Genomic DNA, 20509 nt, shown 5'->3' on the forward strand with positions numbered 1-20509 from the left:
CAGTGGAGGGGGTTTATGGTGTTGTGAATATTTTTGTGGTCTTCCCTGGGTGATTTCATCATTCTGGAAAGCACAGTGGTTCAACACAAGTAAGCATCAATCCTTGGGGACCACATCCACTCATACGTGCAATTTATTTTCCCTTGGCAAGATAGCGTCTACCAGCAGAACAATGGAGTATGTCACACACTTCATATTGTAAGTGTGTGATACCACGAGCACCAGAGGGAGTTCACTGTGCTCATGCTCCCCTGCCTCCCCCTACCCCCTCCCTGCCCCCTCCTCTACCCTAAGGCTGAATTCAAAACCCGGTTGAGAATATGCAGTGACTACTTTGATACTGTTTTTGCCACAAATCTTTGGCCCTCGGCTGTGAAACATAGCACACTTGGCCACGATAGTGGAACTGGAGTGGGTCCACATTCCTATTGGTACCTTCTGGAACCTCACTGACCCTCTCCATGCATGTCCTCACTGTGAAAGATGGCTATTTGGGCTTTTGACAGGTGGTTACAAGTAGTTTCGGACCAAGCAGCTTCCTCAAGTTAATTTTACTGTAGATAGAATACTTGAGCAAATTCCTGTGGTTTTGTTCACAACAATTTTCTTTCTTGTTTTGTTCTAGTGGCCGATTGAAGGATTTGTTGAGAAGTACAAGAGAATGAAAGACAGGGCAGCTCTTTTGAAAGGCAGTTTACATAAGGTAAGGTGGCATAAATCATCTTTTTAAACCCAAGAACATGATAATGAAAACCTTATGGGAAATACGGAAGTGTCCGATCCCGCCCGTCTGCTTTGACCCATGACGTCACAAATATTGCGGAAACAAAAACACACACACACACACACACACACTTTCCACAAGAAGCCTAATGACACTAACGGGACAAGCGCGGCAAATGAGGTGTTTTGGGTGGGGGGCAAACTAAATATAAACAAATTTAGACGCCTTGTGTAGCTACAACATGTAAGTGAAGACAGCCATGCATGAATACCCACCCACCTCCCCAGGGGTCGTAACCCCTGCAACCCATAGAAGATAAAGATGCTTCAGTAGCTGATTAGTGTTTTTTGTCTTTTTTTTTTTTAAATCTCACGGGATAGAACGAACAGATCAGAAAGATAAATATAATAAGCTAAAACAGAAATTGGAGGAAACAGATAATTAAAATACGTAATAAGTGTTTTTAAATTAAAAAAAAAAATCTCACGAGATAGAATGAACAGATCAGAAAAGTAAATAAAATAAGATAAAACAGAACTGGAGACAGCCACACTCAAACGAAACTCTGCGCCGTCATGACGTCACACACGACAACACCCATACGTCACGGGTCAAAGCCGACGCGTGGGATCGGACGCTTCTGTCGACCCCCATTATGCATTACAGTGTGCTATTATACTCCGAAATATGCAAGGTACATCCAAAAAGTTCGATGAATGGTCTCAGAAAATAAAGAAAATGTGAGTTACAAAGTAATCACCATTAGCTACAACACATTTGTGACACTAATTGTAAAGCTATTGAAAACTGTTCATAAACACTTCTTGTGGGATAGTTTTAAGCAACATGGTCATGCGTTGTTGGATTTATCGCATCATAACAGGAGGTGAGACCGGGTGCTACCAGTAGGATCCGGAGACTGAACGACAGACATTTCCCTCACCTCCCTCAGATAGAAATTCATGATAGATCAAGACTTTGCTTTTGAAAAAGCAATTGACATCCTTTAATCTTGGATTTTGACAGAAGACTCATTTTGAGAGGTGGGGAAGACAACAAACATTGTGCCACGGACTGTCACTCGGTCTCAGGATCTTATTGGTAGCACCAGGTCTCATCACCTGCTATGCCACAGATATGCAATGGTGTGTGACCACAGTGCTTTGAGCGATTGCACAAGAAAATTTGTTGACAGTTTCCAACAGCTTTACAACTGATGTCAGAAGTGTGTTGTAGCTAACAGTGGTTACTTTGAAGGCCAAGACTTATTTGGTGCAGTTCTTCTTGTTTTTCTTTTCTGTACAGACCTTTTTGTTTTCGTATAACTGCTGCAATCTACATCCATTTGGCTCTGCGTGCTGTTGTCAAAAATTGTTCTGCCTTTATAATGTTACCCTGCCTCCTCCCCTCCAACTTCCCTCCATTACAAAATTGAAATGTTTCTCTGATGATCTCCTCCTTAGTATTCACCAACTGGGATATCCAAAAGGGAAGGCATTTCTCCTCCAGAATATTATCCCCAAGGGGATGCCATTATCAAGCCGTATAGTATAGGTGGATAATAGTAATGTGTTGTGTTGATTGTAGCAAAATTGGGAGTTGCACATGCTCCTAATTTAGAAAATTAAAAGTATGTGCTCTGCAACACTTGCCATCAGAATAATTCCTAATATGAATGAAATATTTTCATTTACTTATGGATTTGTGAATGTTTTCTAAGGCAGTTAATGGGCAATGAAAAATGTCTACACCCAAAATGAGATTATTAAAGAGTTACATGTGTCTCGTTCTACCGTATCTTCCTTCACCATCGGCGTTGTCGTGGTTACCGTGAGACACCGTTATACCAAGAGGAAAGGCGAGTCGATCTTAGAGCATGAGATATGATGACCTTAAGCCACTGACAACACACAACAGTCACGGTAGCACCTGTTTCCAGAATAGCTGCAGTAGTTAAGATCTACGAACTATCCCCTGTTGACCAGGTCCCCAAAACTTAACTCGTAACGAGATCCCTTCAAAGCAAATTGTCATAACGACCGTCTATAAAGGCTTCGTACAACGAGAATAAATGTTATGGTTTATGGAATAATAACAGATACGACCAAACTGTCTTGTCTCTTCTGCTTAATTTAACATAACTTCGTTCACAGTTTCATTTCGCATTCACCACTCATTCACCGAAACCCTTTGATGAACAGTTTTGGTTGCTTAACCCCAACAGTCAATGATAATGATACAGGTTTTCTCCTTTTTATAAATTGAAGCCCGCTCACCGTGATATAATAAAAAAAAACCGGTCTCAATACCGCAACCCTCGTGAGATGCGAATAGACTTATCCCGGAATTGACTGCCCTGTAGGTGTACTCAGTTTAATGACCACACTTCACTGTCCGCTATTTCGTGTTACTGAATGTCCATTTGTTAGTCTGATTATACACTGTAGCTATTTAAAATTCGACCCTATATTTTTCACAACGCACAATTAGCACTTCGTTACTTGTTTTTTTTTTTTTTTTTTTTTTTTCTCTAAGAGTAAACGGAAAAAAAAGACGCCGTATCATCGGCTTAGTTGATATAAAGCAAAACACCTTAATATGCCCAATTTTACCTCTTCTTATAGGATCGGCTACCTTACTCATTAATTTATTACATATTATTTCCAATAACGCTAAACAGGTATCGCTGTTATATTTTAATTGTATTCAAAAGCATGTTACTACTATTATGACCGACGAAATCATAACAAATCGTGCGGCGTGCGTTTTTAACAATAACTTTACGCTATTCAAGTTCCGTTACAGCTGTCTTGACTCGTAATGTTACACGGCCCCCCAGACTGTGATGTCTTGAAGAGGGTTCCAGACAGAACAGGCTTTTTTTTTTGTGTGTACTGTGACAGGAGAGGGTATTTGTTTCGGCGAATACACTCACTCTCAGATTCACTCAACAAGTCAGTACATACATTCTACAATATTTAAGTTGAGTTAATGGGCCTAGACAAAATGCCCTTAACTAAATTCCACATTTGTTTATAGGTTGTCTTAGAAACACTTCGCACTAATCACTTCATATTCACACCACATTTTTTTTCTTGGATGAAGCCCTCAGTTCTTCAACCGACTGTGCAAGGCAGGGATCACAGCCGGGTTCGACGATTGGCATCCTAGGCCAAAACCCTTATCAGGCCACTTGTTTAACCAGAGAGGATTTGGTCCTTTTCTTTTCCTCTTAATTCCACTTTTAAATCATCCATCCTCGCAGTTCGGTGAGAGGATAAATTGTATTTCAGCGTCGTCATTGTTGCTGATACCAAGAAGGTATCTCATGGAAATCGTCGGTACATTCTTTAATTTTCTTTGTAAATTAGTATAAGTACATATTTATCCATTGGTGCTTTTATTTAGTCCACTGAGTGTAGTCTTGGTATCATTCAGTGTTTCTTGAATCTATATTTTGCTCATTATTGATAATACTTCTTCAGGTCTATGTGAGGGAACAAGCCTTTAATTACATCAGTATCACAATCTGCCAGGAGGTAGCTCCCTTCATGAGGTATTTTCATTATTTTATATGGACCTGTATATAAATATTGCCATTTCTTATTCAGTCTTTTCCTGGTTGATGCTTTTGGGTGATTTATCAATAAAATTTCTTCACCTACATCATATGTGACTACTTTCTTCACATTTTTATCAAAACAGGTTTTTCTCAATTGTGCTTGATGCTTCAGGTTTTCATAGACCTTCTTCACCATATCTTCTTTCTTGGTAATCTTTTGTTCTATCGCAGGTAATTTCTTCATCCATTCTGGCACAATAGTTTCTCCAAATACTATTTGGTTAGGTGAATAACCTGTCGATAAGTGTGGTAAGTCATTATACACTTTCTCAAATTCATAAATCCAATCGATCCATTTATAATGTTGTTTGGGTATGTACGTCCGTAAAAATCCGTTCAACTCTCGGAAGATTCTTTCAACCGGATTTCCACAAGGGTAAAATCTTGAGACGTAAATGTGCTGGATTCCTTGTTCTTTCATAGTGTCTCTCCATACTTTGCTTGTATAATAAGCAGCGTTGTCTGTCAAGATCATTATAGGTTTGTCAAGCTCAGTTATATAGTTGTTGATAAATTTGCATAACATGGGTCGAACGTGGAGATTTTTCAAAGGATATAATTTCACATATTTTGAAAAGAGATCATAGAAAGCCAATACATATTTGAACCGTCCACGTGTCACGGGACATGGCCCACAGACATCACATGACACCAACATTAAAGGTTGTTGTGGGATGATAGGATGTAATTCTATCTTCCGACAATAGTTTATGGGTTTCGCCTTCTGACATTTTGCACTTCTTAATAATATTTGTAGCTATTTGGATGATAGCAGTATTGTGCTATTTTGGCTGTACATTTAGCGGAACCAAAATGACCCCAATTCAACTGAGTGTACCATACTAGTGATTCTAAATATTTATTTGGAACACAAACTTTCCAAACATCTTCTTCATCCTTCCTCCGATACAATATTCTGGATTTTAATTGATACTGTTCTTGAGAGTGACTTAGCGTTTTGCTTTCAACAGCATGCCTAATGGCTTTCCACAACTTATCATCTTCTTGCAGTTGTGGAAGACTTCAAGATAGCTGTGAAATCTGCCTCTCACAATATTGCCTTGATAAATTCATGACTTTAAAGTCAATAGTCCGTTCTTCACACTCGTCGTCATTCTTTCTTTTCGGTAGTCTTGAAAGAGCATCGGCTATGATGTTGTCTTTCCCTCTGATGTATTTGAGCGTAATATCATATTCTTGCAGTAGCAAGGCCCACCGGGTTAAACGTGAATGGAACATCCTTCCTGTTAAAATAAAAGATAAAGCTTTGTGGTCGCAGAATACAATGATCTTCTTTCCATATACAAAATAGCGAAACTTTCTAAGGGACCAGACCACGGCCAGTACTTCCAATTCAGTAGTACAATATGCACATTCACAGCTAGAGAGTGTTCTGCTGGCAAACCCAATTATCTTGATGGTACTGATATCTTCTGGATTTTCCATCTGAAAAAGAGTGGCCCCCAATCCTGTTTCAGAAGCATCCGCAGCAATATAAAAATCTTGATCAAGTCTCGGATGATGTAACAGTGGAGCATTAGTCAAAGCATTGCGGATATTATCAAAAGCTTGCGTGCATTCGGAATTCCACTCCCACATGACATTTTTTCTTAACAGCCGTAACAAACAGTCTTGGCTTCCTAACTGATTGGGTAAAAATCGTCGAAAAAATGAAACTAAGCTGATAAATGACTTTAATTCCGTTCTATTCTTTGGATAAGCACATCTGTTAATCACATCCATCTTTTTAGGATTTGGTTTTATCCCTTCAGGAGTGATTATATGTCCAATAAATTTCAATTGGTTATGAGCAAACTTGGATTTTCTCAAATTTACAGTAACTCCGTATTCCAAAAATTTCGCAAAAACTCTTCTTGATAAGTCCAAATGTTCCTCCCAAGTTTCAGAAGCAATTAGCAAATCATCCACATATAAAGTAACTTCATTCAAAAGGTCTCTGCCCAGTACGGTATCTAATGCCGATATGAAAACACCACCGCTTATTTTCAACCCAAATGGCATGACAGTAAACTGGTAACTTCGGCCCAGAAAAACGAATGCAGTATATTTTCTAGATTCTTTCGATATTCTAGTTTGCCAATATGAACTACGCATATCCAAAGAGGTTAAGAAGCGGGCACCATAAAACTTTTGTACTAACTCTTCTAGGTTCTCCGGTCGCGTTTGTACAGGTATAATGATCTTATTGATCTCTCTGGCATCCAACACCAATCTGATGTCACCATTGGGTTTAATTACTGCCACAAGAGGGTTACAATATTCAGAATCTGAGGGCTCAATAATACCCCATTCTAACATTTTATTGATTTCCTTTCTGACTACTTCTTTCTTTGTCCATGGGATAGAATAGGAAGTACGACAAAAGGGTTTATGTGCATACATCTTTATATGGTATTCAAAGTCTTTTATTATACCCGGACGTTTACTAAAAATTGACTGATATGCTTCCAACAAGTAGTACAGTTCATCCCTTTGGATAACAGATAAATATTCTGATTGTAACACCTTTTCCTGCAATGACATTTTATCCATCATTTCTTCAGAACATTCAATAAGGCATATATCATACACATTTTCATCATCAATACTGACATATTTTACCATTAGATTCATACACAATTGATTTGGAATTACTCGGCCCTTTCTCAGGGTGGTTGTCAAAACATTACCATTGGAATTAAATATACATTCACCTTTCTCTAAATTAATGATTGCACCGGTCTCACATAAAAAATCCAAACCCCAGATACATGGTACTGTCATTTTAGGAACAACCAGGAATGTACTTTCTATTTGAGCCCCCTGTATTGTAACGTCAACACGTACCTGTTTCACAACTTTTTGCATTTTTGCGCTGAACGCGACAGACACGGTACATCCTGTGATAGGAAAAGTGGGCATTTTTACCCCTCGGCTTATCTGTTTTAAACAGTCCAACGTCTTGACACTAATAGTTGCTCCAGTATCAATTAATATTTCAACATCAACATTATTTATACTTCTTGGAATTATTTCCTGTAAAATTTGTCCGCATTTATTAGAAACTTCAGGTTTTTCTTCAATTAACTCATTCCTTATATCCTGATCATTATTGTACCTTAATACTCTCACTTCAAATTGATGCCTGCCTACCTTCTCCTTTCCAGTCATCCTAGGAAGGCATTTGATGACTGGTATTAGTTTAATCTATCTCGTTGAGTCATCGGTGGGGATTCATGAACTTCCACAATCCGTACAGTATGATCCGAGTTATGGTATTCACCCCGTCGCACATTGGAGGCTCCTTCGCCCACTGGTATAACTCCTTGTGCTGGATGAGGACTCGAGGCATTTGTTCCATCCTGCCGATGAACATTATGCTTCGAATTATCTTCCCAAGGTTGAATACAATTGGGTTCATCACTTGGGTATCTGTTACTCTTATTAATATCACTACTATGCACATTCGCGTCACCATATCAAGGTTTACCTCTAGCACAGTAAGTATCTCTTCTATATTTATTATAATCATTGTTTTTATTGCAACCATAGGATGAAGATTGTCCACGGTCCTGTGATGCGGGCTTTGACCTGGTTTTCGGTATTATTATTATTATTATTATCATATGTTAAATTATTATTATAATTATTCGTATTACTATGAGTGTGAGTCGACATTTGATTACTACTCATTTGTCTTGCGTCTTCCATAATCATATCTATAGAGTCAATCACCGACAAGAATTGTTCTACATCGTGGGCAGGAACATTTACTAACTTTTCACGTATATTTATGGGCAACCTTCCCTTCAAAATTCTGATCACTTCCTTGTGAGAAATTGGATCACTCCAATAACGTGTCTTATTTATGTACTTTTCAAAATATTGCCTTAAAGTACTCCTTTTACTGTTAAAATACTCAGGTTGGTAAACCTCTTTTCTTAATTTCTCTTGTTTACTCAACGACCAGTATTTAGCCAAAAAAAGTTGTTCAAACTCAGCGCAAGTATGGCAACTTTCACTTACTTCAGCGGCCCATAATGCGGCTTCTCCGGTAATTTTGGATACTATAAATTGAAGTCAGTCGTGTTCTGACCAGCTACGCGGAAAAATTCTTTTGAAATTATTAATAAAGATTTTCGGATGCAGGTTGTTCTTTTCAGTGGAGAATGTTGAGAATTGTCTACTTTTAAAAATGCTGTTCTCCACCTTTAAAGAAGACAAATATCCTCGCTGACCAAAAGAATCATCATCTTTACCAACCGAATCATCAACTTCCCAATGCAAATTTTCACCACAATTGTACTTCGTATTATCACATGTTCGGTTGTTTTTCGACCTATTCTCCGAACGTTCGTCCTCTGCCAACAAATTTTGTGATGACTTTCGTTCTAACTCCGCCAATTTATGATTGGTTTTCTTTTTCCATTTAGGTAATTCATCAACTATTTTCTCTTTTATTTTCTGAATTTCGCTAGTGAAGAGCTTAATTAATTCATCATTTCTACTTAGGTGCTCATTGATATTTTCCTTTGGCTGGGATCCAATAGTAGTCTTAATCTTGTCTACAATTTCATTTCCTTTTATTTCTATCCATTCAGTTTGATCTTCGTCAAGTCTTTTAGTTTGATGTACTAAATACTTGTCAATCCCTTTACGAGCACCAGACTCAAACTCGACTACTTGTTTCGAAAGCTCTTCTACCTGTGCGCTAGCATGGAAACAGCTGCTTTCACACTTAACCATCCTATTGGACAGGCCATAATAACTCTTCGAAACTACCTCATATTTCTTTTCTACGTCATGAAGTTTTCCCATTAAATTATTATATTGCCTTTCTAAGGTGTTAGAAAACTCTACATCTAGTTCTCCAAATTTCGCATTTAATTGAGTCTCCCAGTCCACCTTTAATTCTTTCTTAGTATTTTCCAGTTTATAATCAAAGGTGTTCAGTTTGCTTTCCAAAGAATCCATTTTAACTTCTAATGTACCAAATTTGGCCTCAAATTTTTCATTTAACTTTTGATTGTCCTCTTTTAATTGCTTATTATCCTTTTCTAGTGAACCAAGTCTTCCATTCATTACACCCATTTGAGTATTTATTGATACCAGCATATCAAACATTTTTTGATTAATATTTCCATTTTGAGGATCAACTTGCTGATCTACTTCCGAAACCTCAAGATCTTTATGTTCTCCCACGCTGCTTACCTTACTTATCATTGTATTTGAATCTCCTAATGGCTCTAAATCAATAACTGTATTATTATCTGTACATGTCTCCTGTCCCACATTGAGCTCATGGGATGCATCATCCCTATCCTCTTCACTTTCCTCTCTCTCTCTACTCATTACTCTACTCAACTGCACATTATCATGTATTCTTTTCGTTCGTTTTGACATGATTATTCACTACCAAGACATACACTTATTTTCACTATGTATTTATATATATTTATTTACTGAAATCATAAGTCTCAACTTCCTTTTTTTCTTTTATAATTATACAGTTATTTTAATCATACCTGGTAGTATCGCTCACTTTTAGCGATTATTGAAGAATACTTCTTTCATTGGACAGACTCACTGGCTGCTACAATATTTTCCAACTCTAGGGTTCGTGAATCCGGATGACACTCGACTCGATGCAGCAATCCTCCTCGATCGAGCCGCACGTTGTGGCGCCACTTCTACCATATCTTCCTTCGCCGTCGGCGTTGTCGTGGCTACCGTGAGACACCGTTATACCAAGAGGAAAGGCAAGTCGATCTTAGAGCATGAGATATGATGACCTTAAGCCATTGACAACACACAACAGTCACGGTAGCACCTGTTTCCAGAATAGCTGCAGTAGTTAAGGTCTACGAACTATCCCCTGTTGACCAGGTCCCCAAAACTTAACTCGTAACGAGATCCCTTCAAAGCTAATTATCATAACGATCGTCTATAAAGGTTTCGTACAATGAGAATAAATATTACGGTTTATGGAATAATAACAGATACGACCAAACTGTCTTGTCTCTTCTGCTTAATTTAACATAACTTCATTCACAGTTTCATTTCGCATTCACCACTCATTGACCGAAACCCTTTGATGAACAGTTTTGCTTGCTTAACCCCAACAGTCAATGATAATGGTACAGGTTTTCTCCTTTTTATAAATTGAAGCCCACTCACCGTGATATAATTAAAAAAAATGGTCTCAATACCGCGTCCCTCGTGAGATGCGAATAGACTTATCCCGGAATTGACCGCCCTGTAGGTGTACTCAATTTAATGACCACACTTCACTGTCCACTATTTCGCGTTACTGAATGTCCATTTGTTAGCCTGATTATACACTGTAGCTATTTAAAGTTCGCCCCTATATTTTTCACAATGCACAATTAGCACTTCGTTACTTGTTTTTTTTTTTCCTAAGAGTAAACGGAAAAAAAAGACGCCGTATCATCGGCTTAGTTGATATAAAGCAAAACACCTTAATATGCCCAATTTTACCTCTTCTTATAGGATCGACTACCTTACTCATTAATTTATTACATATTATTTCCAATAACGCTAAACAGGTATCGCCGTTATATTTTAATTGTATTCAAAAGCATGTTACTACTATTATGACCGACGAAATCATAACAAATCGCGCGGCGTGCATTTTTAACAATAACTTTACGCTATTCAAGTTCTGTTACAGCTGTCTTGACTCGTAATGTTGCATCGTCACTCGAGAAATCTCCTGTCTTAGCCTTTTTAAGAAAGTGGGGACATTGACCACAACCAAACATTCTCTCTCTTCAATCATAACTTTCTCACAATCAAATGTACCACAACCATAATATAAGAAGAAAATGTGACCCACATTATGATCTGATGAATTTTTCTGTAGTACAGAAATGTGTGAAATAGAACTAGCACTGAAATCTTTTAACTTGCTTGGAAGTAATAAAGATTCCTAAGAGATAATAACACGTTATTTGAAAGTAAGAAGAAGAAAATTTTGTGTAATAATCGTGTTATTGTCCTACTTAATTTTTAAGGCAGAAAAATTTGGAATGTTGTCTGATTTGTTCAAGTTACGTCTTTCTGGTTTTGTTTGTACATGATCAATAATGCATTCTATGTTATATAATTCATAAAAAAGTTCTTTAAATTTGAGAAATCCAATGCAATGTTTATGTAATCAGGGAACAGTGTTATATGATTTGTAATAAAGTCTAATTTTATATTTATTTTTGATTGACGAGTATCTAATACTAAATTAACACACACACACACACACACACACATGCAACTATCATCTCTGCATGCTAAGACTGATATGTTTATTTCTGGATCTTCAAACTAATCTCACCACTTCTCTTCGCCATCATTGTATTTTCCTGCTCCTGCCTGCACCACACATATATTCTCACATATTCATTGACATAAGTTGCAAGATCCCTTGCCTTTTGATATGCTGAACTGTAAAGTGTCACACAGCATAACAGGAAGGGAGAGACAGTGCTGTCAACATACTATATGTTTACAACTATATGTCTACACCGTAAAACAAGGAAGGAAAAGAGCAATTCACAAGAATCACAGCCAGTAAAAACATTGCTCCTGATGTGCACATTTTTGTATGACATGATGTGGAGTTGTAAATGGATCTAGTAACTGATCTGCAATTTTATTTGTCCCTCCTACAGCGTTTTAAGCTTTTCACAACTGACACTTGCATTTCTACACGCATGTCAAAGTAGTATTAGTAAATGGAGATAATACAAACAAGAGTTGAGATGCCACAGTTCGAATGTATTAGACTTTTCTGAGGGATGTTCAGTGAGTCACTAAGGAGCTGAAAATTGCATCTCCAGACAAGGATAAGACAAAAACTGAAAGCATATTTGTTTATCAGTATTATCATGATTTTATGTCTATATGAGAAATATGTTGTGTATTAATGTAGTTTTTGTAGCTGCACTAAGATCCATATAATTTTTCCTAATGTTTCGAACTGTCAAACATTTAAGTAAAAAAAAAAAAAAAAAAAACCACTAACCATATGGTCTAGTAGTAACAGCATTTCTGTGTTGATGGGCTGGACTAGTGTGATCCTGTTTTACACCCTTTATTACGAAGTACAAGATGCCACTGAGGTCAACCATTCTCGTACCGGCTGTGTGACAGTGTTCACCCATCGGCCCTGCCAGGTGCCAGGAAAGTGACTACTGTTTGGTGGTGGTAACACTGAGTGTTTTCTTGAGAGGTGAAGATTTCATTCTTTTTGTCACCTCTACTAGTTTCAAAACTGTGGTAGACATAACAATTAAAATATTATTTTAAATGTAAGATGAATGTAAGCTAGCTGTCACGTCATTCCTGCTTTCTGTTTATAGTCCCCGTACATTAATACCAACAACTAAAAATGTTGACAGTAAATAGTGAACCTTTACTGCTGCAGGTAAGTGATAAAAAAATTAAAGTTTTTATCAAAATAATTAATGATAATTATATGATAGAATGTTCAGATGTAATACAAACACATATGATGATCTGAAGCAACAACTCAGAGCACAGTTTGTGAACAGTTAACAATATAGATCAACAAAAGGAAAAGTCAGTTGTTCATGTCCTGTCCTTATCATTCTTATGTTACATTTTCACATATTGCTCACTGTGCGTATGCTACTACAAAGAAAAATGCATTTATGACCTTAATGTGCTGAATAGAAAGCAAGTACTACAAAGATATTATTGTGATCATGTATTATTTAGAATCTTGAAAAAATCTGATTAGAAAGAAAGGAAACAGAACTGTGTAGCACAAAAGGAATTGCTTGAAGCCATCTGCTCACAAATGGCTAATGACTTTCATTTACTATTTTTTGATAATGACACAGAAACTAAATTTTATTTGTGACACAGTTTCCAGTTGCTGTGACAACCATCTGGGGACATTGCTTAGCTGCAACTTTGTATTCTGCATTTACTCTCTCATTGACAGAAGATTGCACTATTAGTGAACACCAGTTCTGTGGAAAGTTGTCCTGTAATGTATGCCAAAATAAATACTATAATTGATTTTGAGTATCTATTCCTTGAAGTCAAATTGATGACCACTCTCAGATCTTTAATAAATGTTTATTACCGGTAAAAAAAACCACAATCCGAAACAGTAGTGTGACAGTGTTGATGTAAACACAGAGCATTTCATCAGATGAAGAGTGACGTATTAACATAACCACAGTACTGGTGCTTACAGTTTGATACATACAGTTTCCAGGACTGTAACCCATGTACACTGTCTTCCATAATGTTGACACAATTACACAACCCATATGCTGCCTACTGAATGTTTCCAAAAAGTTAAAGGTAATGCATGTCACTGCAAAGACTGTAGAAAAAGAAAAGAAAGATGTTAATGAAGATGATAGATGGACTGACTTTTGATAATATGAATGCAGATAGGTTAATCATGTGAGAGATTGCCACTGACTGACTACTTTGGGTAGGATTGGTCTTATAAAGGGTGGTGTAAAGATTTTTGCTGCTTTCGGAATCCTGTAATTATTTGAAAATGACTAGGTTAAGTTTTACTACTTTGGATGGGCTGTATACTCAGACCAAAATTGGGTTTATGAAATATGTTGTGGATTATTACATTAGAAAAATTCATGCAACCACTTTATTCATCCATGTTAGGAACACCCCAGCTAAAAGTTTGGCAGTCATATTTAATTGTATAATGCCTTATGTTAATTTTATTAAGTTTTTAATTAATTACTTTACATATTAATAAAGGATGCCATTCAGTCCACAAAAATAATGTCTATTACACAGGTGAACTTCAGAAGTAAACAGATATTATGACACAAAAGATAATAGTGTGCCTGGTTCCAAACTTTAAGTACGTATATATTTTAATTGAATTATTTTCCAGTGAATCAAAATATCTTCTCACAGAGAATGGAATGAGTGCTTTTCCGTGAGTGGTGTCACTGCTTCAGATTATTCTGCTCAGCTCATTCTAAATTTCCTATCTCGTATAATAGTGAAGTTTTCAGTTGATAACTTTCAATTAGTACAGCACCATGCACCACAGCATCATCAGCAAACAACCCCAGATTGCTGCTCATCCTGTCCTCTAAATCATTTATCTGTATATAGAGAACAACAGTGATCTTATCACACATACCTGGAGCACTCCTGATGATACCATTGTCCCTGATACTGGGTTCTATTACTTAAGAAGTCTTCGAGCGATTCACATATCTGTGAACTTATTCCATATGCTTGTACCTTCGTTCAGAGCCTGCAGTGGGGCACCGTGTCAAATGTGTTCCAGAAATCTATGGACTCTGCCTGTTGCCCTTCATATGTAGTTCACAGTATATCATGTGAGAAAAGATTGATCTGAGTTTCACACGAGCAATGCTCTCTCAAGCTGATTTGTGGACATAATCTTCTCAGTCTCAAGAAAATTTATTATATTCATACTGGGAAGATGTTCAAGGATTCTGCAACAAGCTGAAGTTACTGATATTTGTCTGTAATTTTGCAGGCATGTTCCTTTGCCCTTCTAGAACTTGGGACTTTGTGCTGGACGAGAGATTCACAATAAATGCAAGCTAAATAAGGGATAATGCTGTGGAGTATTCTTTGTAAAACGAAATTGGGAGTTCATCCGGACCTAGTTCCTTATTTGCTTTTAAATCTTTCAGCTGTTTCTCTGCGCCAGGAGCCTGTCTGATGGTCATATGACTGTATGTTTGTATGATTTTGCTGCGTGAATGATTTCTTGGATATGAAATTTAAAACTTTGGCTTTCGTTTTGCTGTCTTCAACTGCCACAACTGACTGTTCAACAAGGGACTGAGTAGAAGCATAAGACGCACTTAGGGATTTTACATAGGACCAGAATTTTCTCAGGTTCTCTGCAAGATTTTTTGCTAAGGTATCATGGTGGTAGTCGTCGTATGCTTTGCGCATAGATCTTTTCGTAAACATACGAATCTCTATTAACCTTTTGTTGTTGTCATTTTTGCAGTCTCTTTCGAACTGAGGGTGCTATAACCTCTGCTTCCTCAGCATCTTCCAAATTTCATTATTAAACCATGGAGAGGCTTTTCCATCCTTTATCCACTTACAAGGTGCATAACTCTCCAGACCTTGATTTACAATCTGTTTAAACTTTACCTGTAACTCCTCTACTTGCATCTTACTGGAACTAAGTGATGTTAATTCACTGGCAAAGTGAGATGCTAACAACTGCTTATCTACTCTTATCTACAAGAAACACTCTCCTAGCCTTCTTACTTGATGTAATATCTTTCATAACCATCATTAATTGCTAGTTATGATTGCTAATCCCCATTTCTATACTGATATTGTCAGTAAGATCTGGCATGTTTGTAGCTACAAGATCTAAGATATTTCCATTGTGTATGGGCTGCCAAGCTAACTGCTCAAAAGAGTTTTCAGAAAATGTTTTCAAAATTATTTTGGCTGTTTGTCTGTCAGTATCCTCTGCAATGAATCCATAGATATACCAGTCTATACTCAATAGGTGAAAGTCACCTCCAACTAGTATTGCATGATCTGGGAATTTATGCACAACTGACTGTGGTCTTTCTTTGAAGTTTTAAGAACTGTCACAGTGGAATAGGGTCGCCACTAAAAACATCCATCTGTTATACGGGACCAGATAACTTCAGTCACATTCCACTTCAACCTCAACAGAGGTAGTATTTTTGTCAGCTGCAGTGAACACTCCCCCTGCCTTGGAGTGTAATCTGTCCTTACGACATGTGTTCCCTGACTTTCTAAATCTCTCAGATCTTTCCACTTTAGGTTTCAGTGAGCTCTTGGTCTCAAGAATACTTTGAGCATGAGAGCTTTCCTGTAGGGCAGGAAATTCAAGAAATTTTGTTATGAATTCTTTGACAGTTTACTGATAAAACTTTGACAGTCGAAGTTTCTTTAGACCTAAAGTGGTCTGACATCCTTTGCTGCGTATTGACTGGGGAGTGTTCTTCAGAGTACTTCAAACTACTGTCTAGTCTAAAAAACCCTCATGTGCACTTCATAAGCACTTTGCTACCTGAGTAGCTGCTTCCTTCATGTAGTCCATGCCCTGACCTGACAAAGGGAGTCTTACAAATCCCCACCAGATAATGCAAGTCTAGAAATCTGCAGTCAAGACAATCACAGAATCAACGAAGCCTTTGGTTGAGACCCTCCACTTGGCTCCAAACCAAAGGACCCAATCACCCCTGGGAACAATGCTGCAAATTGCGAGCTCTGCCTGCACCCCACACCAAGGCTAGCAGTCTTCACCACCACCACTTCTTCCTCCTCCTCCTCCTCCTCCTCCTCCTCCTCCTCCCCCCCTCCTCCCCCCCCCTGGCCACCTGTATGAACTGAGTATGGTGACAGAAATCATTGGTGCCAATGTGAGCCACAACTTGCAGACTACTGCACCCTGTATGCTCGATAGCTGCAGGCAGAGCTGCCTCCACATCTTGGATGAGGCTCACCGAGACGCTACCGAATGCACATTGTCTTTCTTTCCAGCCCTGAACAGTGTCTGTCTAAGGGGCTCCACAACGCACCTAATTTTGGAGTTCCCAATAACTAGTAAACCCCTCCTCCTGTGGGCCTGCCCATATCCTACTGAAGCAGCAGCCACATATTTACTTAAAGGGCGAAAGGGTGAGGCCAAGCGACCGGTCTCCTCATTGGCTCTCCGCCTTGATTGATGCAAATGCATTACCTCCCTATACTCACCCTGCAGTGAGGGTGAATCCACCGCATCATGTACACTAGGAGGTGCCTGGTTAGCAGAGCCCATGGGCAGAACAAGTGACACCTGAGGTGTCCCATACAACACGCCAGATTCTCCATTACCACTGTACCCTGAGGCAGCAGTCTGAAGGTGACCGATTGTAGCCACAAGCGCCTCAAGCTGTTCGCGGACCACAGCCAACTCCTCGTGCATCCACATACAGGATGCACACACCCTAATCATCCTAGTAAGACCAACTGAGAAGCAAACTATAAAAGCAGATAGAATCCCAGGTACACAACTTGTTACCCTCCTGATGTGTCACAAATGGGTATTGATGCATTAATTAGCTAGCTGTTCAGTGAGCAATTCTGCGAGACAGGCTGAAGGATTTTTTTTCTTACAAAAATGTGAAATTAAACCTTTTAAATAGAGCAGCATATGCTAAATTTAGTAAATGTACTACAAGGAAAAGAAGGAAATTCATGAAGACTTAACTTATTGCTCTGTACGATGACTGGTATGTTGTTGTATTAATAATAAATGAAAAAAGGAAATGACATGACAACTGGCTTTTATTAATCTTATATTGAAATTAAGATTTTAATTGTTAAAAATCAGATAGTGTTGAAACTAGCGAGGGCAAAAATAAGAATGAAACCTTCACTTTCAAGGAAATGTCAGTGTTCTGCTACAGCAACAGTTGTGACCTTCATAGCACCCAACAGACCTGGTGGGCAGAGACTGGTATGCAACCAGTCCAAAAATTATTGGCGTCAGTGGCCTCCAGTGCATTAAAATGCTCTGGGAAAAATTAAACTTCAAATCAGTTACTAAATCAGTTTGTGAATTCCACATTATGTCACACATAAATACATCTATCCTGAGGAATATTTTTACTGCCGTGATGCTTGTAGATTACTATTTTCATTCTTTGTTTTATGGTAGAAGAAAATGAACCTTTCTGTTAAGCCACTGATTTTAATTGAAATTAGTCTTATGTTAACTCCTAATTCAGGTCAGTTGGTATCTCACTTTTTGTTTGCTATAGGGTACAGTATGGACCCGTGTGAATTGGTAGTACATTGGCAGCACTGTGTCTTCTTACCTTTTAAGCTGTGTGACAGGCTTTACAGTGCATCATAACGAAAACGCAAGATACTGACCATGCCCAACCCATTTACAACTGCTGCCTGCTTCACTCATACCTACATACCAACATGCATTTCACACTGTTATTGTATTATTATTTATTTCTACTCCTCTCTTCATTTTAATCTCATCCAGTTTTCTTATTGGTCTTATTTACATCTTGATGTCTTACTACTGTGCTTCATGTAGCTTTATCCTTCCTTCGCTATACTTAATCTGGTTTCGTCTTTTTCCAGTTTTCAGAATATTCCCATATGTTTTAATGCTCTGTTACTATTTTTTTTCTCCACAATCGATTTTAGTTCCTTCCATCTGTGTAAATACAGAAAAGTTTCCCTACCCCTATACCGAACCCACTCCCACATAACTTGTTTCTGTGTTGCTGCTTAGTTTGTGGAATTGCTCCCAAACAGCTTTCCACAGTGATTCTATGTTATAATTCTGTCATTCCACAGCCCTCACCAACTCAGCCCTACACAATATATAACTGAGTCCTAAACATTTTGTCACTACCTCATCACTGCCTGTAAAATATTTCCACTCTGCTGTACCAATTACCACATCACATTGCCAAATTTGAAACCCCCGTACTGCAGGAACAAGAGCAGCATGCACAGTGCCACCTTAAAAACTGTAAAGTCTGTTCACTTTGTACACTAGTATTGGACTACCACAATCCAGCACCACTACAAAATCCTCTGTCAAACCTCCTTTACATCAGTTAATAGATGCCTGACCCCATCTTGCAGAACTACATATGCTACAATCTCACAAGCTCCCGCCTACCATCCTACCGAACCCAGCACCTAAACAGTCCTGTAACATAGTAGTGAACCTCTCCTCCAAAAGCCTCATTTCAAAGGGGCTTATCTTTTGCCACATTCACAAATTCAGTCATTCTGAGCTTGTTAAAGACCTACTTTCCTTCCTAAAGTGGAAACACTTTTTTGCTACCAACTCAAAACTAGTACTGAACCCAACCTTACTTGGTATACTCTTCCATCTAACTGTGATCCTACAGTACATCCCTCCCCTCCACCTTCACTCCCCCCACCTCACTTCCTGGATCATCCTGTAACCTCAATTCTTGTCTCACCATCATTCCTCCGAACTCACATATGCAGAGAGAAGCACAGTCTGGTGCTTAAAAACTGATTCCCACCTTAAAATCACTTCTAACAGAATACATTTCTGAATAAATATAGAATATTGTTTGTGACTGCAGCGCACTTTCTGTTCCACCTGTACAGTCCTTGTTAGGGTGTGGAGTACATGAACAGTTTGAAAATTGGCTCATTCCATTTCAAGTGTAACGGGAGTCTCTGCTGGACCATTTGTGAATGTAATGAAATTTTATCAGAAGGTTCCACAATGTCTTGAATGGATATGTACTAATATTCAGCTCCATATCTCCTTTGGTTCATTTCTACAGCCTCTCGTGAACAGGGTTCCCGAGTTTGCACCACCTACACACGTGCCAAAGTGTGAACTTTAGATAACTTTTGTGAAAGATACTTTCAGTTTACAAGCCCGTGCTTTTGTACACTTAAACAAGTTTTTGTGCTGAATTAGAAGATATTATCATTGACATTTTTAAATGCAAACTGTAAGAGCCATAAGACTACAAAAATGACAGAAAATTCATTGTGTGACTTTGAGAGCCCATCTTTAACCAGTCACAATTCACAATTTAATCAACAGATTTGGCCGACAACTATGCTGTCTTCTTGTGCTTTTTGTTTGATAGCCTTGGGCCTTTCCTGTCAAATTATATGCTCCTGCCAATTTGGTGTAAATGTTTTGGGTGCCAAATTTGTGTAGTTTTTGGAGTCTGTATCTCAACTGTATGTCCTTTAATCTTTATAATCTTTTTGTATCTAAAAAGAGAAGCCTTTCAACTTCAGAGGCACTGTAGTTTAATTTTTGACTCTTGCCTGCTTATTACTGAAAAAAAAAAAAAAAAATTTGCTCACAGTTATTACTTTTCATACACATTTTTATGCTCAAACGTGATATTAATGAAAAAACAGAAAGAAAAATCAGTGAAACCTTTTTTCTGTCCATAAAAATACAAGTGTAGTTATGTACGAATCAACTTCAAGCAATAAGCAGCAATGAAACAAATGAAAATTCAGAATGTTAGAACTCTAAACACAGCTGGAATAATTCTTTTTCACATGAGAATGAATAAATTGCTATTACTGTCTTGTTCATATTCTGAGTAAATATATTGGATTCCTGATGTTTT

The sequence above is a fragment of the Schistocerca piceifrons genome, chromosome 11 (assembly GCF_021461385.2).
Source record: "Schistocerca piceifrons isolate TAMUIC-IGC-003096 chromosome 11, iqSchPice1.1, whole genome shotgun sequence".
In the NCBI taxonomy this organism is placed as follows: Eukaryota; Metazoa; Arthropoda; class Insecta; order Orthoptera; family Acrididae; genus Schistocerca; species Schistocerca piceifrons.